This window comes from Neomonachus schauinslandi, chromosome 14 (genome assembly GCF_002201575.2).
Source record: "Neomonachus schauinslandi chromosome 14, ASM220157v2, whole genome shotgun sequence".
Taxonomy (NCBI): Eukaryota; Metazoa; Chordata; class Mammalia; order Carnivora; family Phocidae; genus Neomonachus; species Neomonachus schauinslandi.
Window position 1 is genome coordinate 967002 of NC_058416.1, and position 7352 is coordinate 974353.

General features: G+C 45.5%; 1 pseudogene; it reads left to right on the forward strand.

Moving 5' to 3' along the window:
* Positions 1 to 4554: 4554 nt before the first annotated feature.
* Positions 4555 to 5360, forward strand: LOC110576822 (annotated as a pseudogene).
* Positions 5361 to 7352: the final 1992 nt, after the last annotated feature.

A 7352-nucleotide genomic window follows, 5' to 3' on the forward strand; every position in this document is an offset into this window, starting at 1 on the left:
GGCGCTGGGCGCGTGCGCGCGGGGGCGCGCCGGGAGGCCGGCCCGGGGCTGCGCAGCAGGTGCGTGTCTCCGGCGGCGGCCGCGGCGGCCGAGAGGCCTCCGTTTCCCGGACGCCGGGGACTTTCCGGTCCTTTAACTCGCCGCCTTGTCGGGCTTCCATTGCGCGCAGGTGTGTTCGGCGTTGTCCCGCGCCTACGGAATAAAATTCCCATAAGTGGCCTCCAAAGAGAGGGCTAACAGTCGAGTCCAGAGTTCTCAACTTTGCTGTCGTGTTGTTCAAGTTTGTTACTAATTTATAGCTTGGAAATGTGGTCTGAACTCTTCCCATGCTTTAAAATTGAGGTTTTCTTCTGATCAAAAACATAGCCAGCTGTCCGCGGTGTGGTTGACCCAGGACCGACACAGGGTCAGCTGTGCCTGCTCCCCCCAGTCATAATTTTTGACCCAAAAAACTTGACTTCCAATGCCTGCTGTTGGCCGGAAGCCTTGCCGGGAAAGTAAACGGTGATTAACGCGTTTTGTATGTTGTATGTATAACATACTGTATTCTTACGATAAAAAGCTAGAGAAAAGAAAATGTTATAGAGGAGCTCATAAGTTAGAGAAAATACATTTACAGCTGTTACGTATATTTATTGGGAAAAACCCCCCATAGAAACCCATATTATTCAGGGGCGCCTGGGTGGCTCAGTCGGTTAAGCGACTGCCTTCGGCTCAGGTCATGATCCTGGAGTCCCGGGATCGAGTCCCGCATCGGGCTCCCTGCTCGGCGGGGAGTCTGCCTCTCCCTCTGACCCTCCCCTCTCTCATGCTCTCTCTCATTCTCTCTCTCCCTCTCCCTCTCTCAAATGAAAGAAAGAAAAAGAAAGAAAGAAACCCATGTTATTCAAGGGTCATGTGTGTTGGCAAATAGGTTTTCTATTCCAAGATGGAAATGCTAACGGAGCAGTGGTGTGCATGGAGACCTCCTAAATCACCCCAGTAGGTGGTCATTTCCTTAATGCTCCTTGAGAGTCTGTTTGGAGGCACCCTTATCATGGGGTCACTTCTCAAGAGGATGCTCACTCTAAAGAGTCCCAATGGCCCCACTTGTTCCAAGGTGCAGCCACCTGCAGAACACCTGTCTCTCTCAGCATCCCACAGTCCGTCCTCTTGGAAGTTCCCCAAACTGCTTCCTGGCCCCCTTCAGACAACCAAGGACGGTCAGAAGTACCTGCAGACAAATTGAAAAGTCTCTTTTACTCCAAAATCCCACCTTAATAGGATGCGTCCCAGTCCAAGACTTTTCCCCTTCGTACCTGATAAAACTTAATTTCCTTGCTAAAACCCTTGAAAGTGACATCAGAAGGGCTCCCTTGCTGCAAGTTAATGAGTAAACAGCCTTTATTAATTTTGTCTTGGAGGTGGTTTTGTTTGTGATAGTTTGAGGTATTTATTTCAATGACTTTTTTATTTTGAAGATTTTCGTTGGTCCTTTTTCCTATCCATCTATTCTTATTTCATTTCTGCCTGTTTTGTTTCTTACTTTCAATTATCTAAGGAGAAGAAAATGTTTTGATTGTTGATTTGTTAACTTTCTTAGCTTTGGGTTTCTTCAGATGTCCTGGAATTTAGGTTTGTGGGCAGCGGGCAGGAGATACCGGTTCTTCCCCCTTCCCCTCCCCCTCCTCACCCTTCCCTAGTCAGTGGCCTTGCCGCTGCTTCCACCTTCAGCCCAGAACGGGGTCCCACGTGGCATGTCAAGGCTTTCAATAACAGGGAGAGCATGTCAGATGCAGGGTCTGCAGGCAGTGGTATTCATTCTTGGTCTTCAGTTTGGGTCTATGTCTTTGTACTCCTAAGCCCCCACCCTGTTAAAAAGCCCTAGGCGGCTGTCAGCAACAGGGTTTTGTTGGTTGGTTGGTTTAGCTTCCTACACCACGTAGGACAGCCTCACCCAAGCCTGTGGGGTGAGCCCCTTGCCCACTCCCGTGGCCAACTTCCAGCCCCAGAAGCCAGCCGACGGGAGCCACTCTCACCTCTGTTTCTGGTCCAGTAACTTTGGTGTTTTCGAGCCCTGCTGTGTCTTTTTGTTTTCTGTTTCCATAATCTATAAATCCATTATGACTACGTGTTTGAAGCAATGTGTTCAACATAAACTTCTAAATTCTAGACTCATCTTGACTATTTTCATGTATTACCTTCTCAGTTTAAAAACTTATTTTTAGGGGCGCCTGGGTGGCTCAGTTGGTTAAGCGACTGCCTTCGGCTCAGGTCATGATCCTGGAGTCCCGGGATCGAGTCCCGCATCGGGCTCCCTGCTCGGCAGGGAGTCTGCTTCTCCCTCTCCCACTCCCCGTTTGTGTTCCCTCTCTCGCTGTGTCTTTCTCTGTCAAATAAATAAATAAAATCTTTAAAAAAAAAAAAAAAACTTATTTTTAAAAAAGTTTCTATTCTTAAGTAGTTGCTCCACCTTTCTGGTTCCAGTTTGCTATTTCGATGCTTTTTATGTGGCTTGAATACAGGCCACTTTGTGGACACCCCTCTCAAAGGACGCAGTGACCTCCTATTTGCAAAACGAACTTGTGCTCATTCTTTTCCTTACTCTGACTCACTGCAGCAGCTGACATTCACCTCTTTCAACAGCTGACATTTGTTACACCAAGTGCTCGACCACACTCCACAGCTGACATGGTTAATGCTGGCTAGATAACCACACTCCACAGAGGATGCTGTTAACACAACAGCTCAACCACACTAAAGACTTAACATTGTAACACCAGGTCCTTACATTTTTCCCTTCTGTGATAACTTTGAGACAAATCCTCTGGCTCTCCTCCTTCATTAACTCACTCTCTCCTGGATAGTTCTCTTTCACAGCCTACCCACTTTAAATAAGAACCCCTCAAGTCTTTTTTCCAAATTCTGACCTCTCCTGGCTCCCATTTCTGCATTGCTAATTTAGTTCAGTTTAGCCAAGATTCTTCATTCCCCTTTTGTGTCCAGGTGAGGGATCGGTATGTTGGGGATACAAACATAACTAAGACATAGCGTCTGCCCTGCAGGAGGATCTTCCTGGGCCGGGAGGCACATCCGCAAACTGCTGGCTGCAACTTGGGCCGCAGTGGAATGAATAGGTGCGTGATGGAAGCCTAAAATTCCGTTAGGGTCTTTGCAGGAGCTGGACGGCCTGCTGCAGCATTCAGCTGAAGAGTTTAGTTGAGGAACTGTTTACAGATGTGTGGGTGGGAATAAAAACCAAAGCAGTTTGAGGGACTTCCGGGGACAGGTAGATGGGAAGCCATTATCACCTCCAGGCTCGAAGAGACCAGGAGAGGAAGAGTAGTACCGGAGCCAAGTAGAGCCCAGGAGCCAGATAACCCCCCCCCGACCCCCACCTAGAGACGCTGAGGCTATAAAGCTGGGGTCAGCACACTGCTCACAGGTAAAATCTACCTGTCACCTGTTTGGTAAAGATAGTTTGTTTAGACATAACCATGCTATTTTATCAACATATTATCTATGGCTGCTTTCAAGCTACAATGGTGGAGTTAAGGAGGCCCTACAAAGCCTATGTGGGCCTTTACAGGGAAAGCTTGCAACCGCTGTTACAGAGGCCCAGAGCCTTGCTAATATCTGGGGACGGGAAGGGGGCATGCCCTGATAGCGCAGGTATGGACTGTTTCTATGGGGACAGCACTTCCCTTGAGCAGTCCCTGAAGGAATAATGAGAGAAGGCGTAATAACAAGTTAATGGAGGGGACTGGAGTGACAGAGAATACTTGATTAATCTTTAGGAAAGCATGGAAGGAGTTTTCAAAAAAAGAACAGATGGAGGAAAGAGCAAACAAATAAGATGGTAGAGTTACACCTGAATGTCAGTTTATGTACATTAAATGTAAGCCGACTAAGTACACCAATAAAAAGTCAAATTGTCGGGCGCCTGGGTGGCTCAGTCGTTAAGCGTCTGCCTTGGGCTCAGGTCGTGGTCCCAGGGTCCTGGGATCGAGCCCCGCATCAGGCTCCCCACTCCGTGGGAAGCCTGCTTCTCCCTCTCCCACTCCCCCTGCTTGTGTTCCCTCTCTCGCTGTGTCTCTCTCTGTCAAATAAAATCTTTAAAAAAAAAAAAAAAAAGTCAAAATTGTCAGATTGGACTACAAACCAAATCCAAATATATGCCTGAGGTCTAAGAGGCCTCATATGGAGAGGCGGAAAGTGAAAGGATAGAAGACCATGTGATCACTGGCCACAATCATGCGTCGTGACTGTCCCTCACCTCCACAGATGAGGACCCCAAGGCACAGCATGGGTACGCAGCTGACCTGGGTCACAGCCAGAACTCGAACCCAGGCTTCAAAGGCCATGTTTAGCCTCTGAACCAGAGTTGCCAGCTGAGCTTTAGAAAGAGAATAAAGAGAATACTGACCGCCCGAGCTTGGACATAAGGCGAAAGGAGGCTGGCGTGTCATTTCTTCTCATATATGGGCACAGGCCACCCGAAGACTGGGAAATGGACTTCGTTCAACTGACTGCTATTTAGTAGAGGTCTCCAATTTAGTGAAATTACACATTAGCATGAAGGTAGCGTGCAGTAGAGAAGCAAATAATTCCGGCCCAGGAAGAAAATAGAACATCAAAGGATATAGTTTATTGTCCTTTAGGATATTAACCACTTTTGTGTCTAAGTGACCTGATCCTAACAGCTATGAATTCTAGGTCCTGAAAAACTCTCTGAGGCTGTCTTAAAGTCTTACTCATTGTATCTTCCCTCGTGATCTTCCTCTTGATTCATAAGTTTGTAAAATTTTGGCACACATACATTACGTATCCACATGAGAGTTGCTTGACCTCTTCAAAAATTATGCTTTAGCTCTTCCTGTTCACCACAGCACAGGATCAAGGTGAAAAGGAGAACCCAACGTGGGAACATCGCATCCACAATCTCTGCTTCCACGTCCGTGTGGGGGACAACGGAAACAGACTGACCCGGCTGGAGGCCAGACCCCTGTGTTCTCCAGAGCTAGATAGGCCATCAGATCCTTTGGCAGTCAGAGAAATGAAAAGATTGTCTGTGGGGCCAGGGCAGAAGAAATCCAGAGAAAAGTCTAAGGGTGCGGGAGTATGAGTTAAGAAAAAATAACTTCTCCAATGCTGGAAACTTTGGCTTTGGGATCCAGGAGCACGTCGATCTGGGATCAAATGTGACCCAAGCATTGGTAGGTGTGGCCTGGAGTTCTACGTGGTGCTGGGTGGGCCAGTTTCTGCATCCCAGGCAGAAGCGCAGCATGCGCCTCAGGGGGGCCAAACACAGACTCAGCAAAGAGGAGGCCATGTGCTGGTTCTAGCAGGTGTGTGATGGGATCATCCTCCCTGGCGGATAAATACCCATTTCTATCCAAAAGGCCAATAAAAACTTTTCAGTGAAATGTTTTAAAAAAGTATACTTTAGCAAAAAGATTTTCAAATGTCAAAGAAGAACTTCATTATGTATATATTTTAAATGGATGACAGTGGGTACCATATCATGGAATTTAAATGTCATTCAATACATTTTAAAAAGTGATGTCCCAGACACCAGGGTGGCTCAGTCCATGGAGTGTCCGACTTAATTTTGGCTCAGGTCATGGTCTCAGGGTCATGGGATCGAGTCCCGTGTTGGTCTCCAAGCTCAGTGCAGAGCCTGCTTGAGATTCTCTCTCTCCCTCTGCTCTTCCCCTGCTCACACTCTCCAAATAAATAAATAAATAAAATCTTTTTTAAAAAAGGTGATGTGACAGTTCCATTTTAAAATGTAAATATAACATGCTAAAAATGCATCACTTGTAACTATTCACGGTTACAGTGAAAACGTTTAGCTGTCTATACAAGCCCAGTGAAGGGATCCATACTTTTCCAAAGTTCTTTTAGGGGGTCACTGAGCATAAAAGTTTGAAGACTGCTATTGTAATGCACAATAATTTTTAGAAAAACTACCATAAAAGATGAATCTTGTGACAAGTGGTCTTTAAATGCATTGTTAAGGACCCATTTTAGCACTCATTATTTCCTACTGATGCTTTCTTTGCTTTGTTCTCTGGGGCTCTGCCTCCCTCTCTACCCCGCATCTGAATTCACAACACCCCAACAGGGACCAAAGTATGAGATTTCCAACACCACGTGTCACCCCTTGAAAGGCTAACTACCCTCCTAACGTGTGAAGTCTGGATCCATTATAAAAGGAGAAAAATGTAACTATAGTACAATAAAGTTTTCATTCATTTTACCACACGATGCACTCACATTAATTACAGCAAGCTCTTAATTTAAAAATGTATTTTGTGCAGAATTTATTTCAGTGTTTCATTTTTCTGAAAGAATTTAAGTCAACCACAAAAATGTGTGTGCATGTGAGCATGTGAGCAAGTGTGTGAATGGGTGTGTGCACACGTGGAATTTATAGGGCATGTACAACTTCAGGTGTACCCTGGAAAGCCCAAGGCCTTGGAGCAGAGCTTTCTCTTGTTTAGGGTCAGCTGAGGTGCATAGAGACTGATGTATCTAGAAAAGTCCTACTTTTCTTTAAACCACGCATTCAATTACTATTGTAATGAACCACAGACACTTCAACTATTCCATCAAAATGGGAAAAATGTAATTACTAGCTTCTCACGGAGAGTTTCAAAGGATTGCCTAAAGAATAAATAAACTAGACTCCAAGTGGACTCTTCGGAGTCCCGTTTGGTTGGTTGGGGTTTGGGATCTGTACAGCTGTTCTGGATCAACAGCTGTGTGTCTAACAAGGTCTGTCCACCTTTAACTTTACACCGGTGAACCTCTTCCCAAACACAATACCATAGTCTCAGTGATAACAAAAATGGGAAATCTCTTAAGAGAGCTCTAGAAGAAATACACTCTTGTATTGAAATCTCATTTTTGTCTCTACCATGTCAGGCACATGAAGCTAATCCCTTAAATTCTTCTACTATTATTATTATTATTATTATTATTTATTCATTTGAGACAGAGAGAGCACAAGCAGGGGAGAGAGGCAGTGGGAGACGGAGATGCAGACTCCTCACTGAGCAAGGAGCCCGATACGGGGCTCCATCCCAGGACCCTGAGATCATGACCCAAGCTGAAGGCAGATGCTTAACCATCTGAGCCACTCAGGTGCCCCGAATCCCTGAAATGCTTAACGAGAAGTTATTCATACGGGGGAGTACGCTTATTGCAAACTGCGAAGCCCACCGTGTGGCCCATGTGTGTAGGATATTTTCTTTTTTGAATTTATTTAATTAAATATTTTTATTTAATTAAATGTTTTTATTATTGCAGTATAATAGACATACAATGTTACATCAGTTTCAGGTGTGTAACATAGTGATTCAACACCT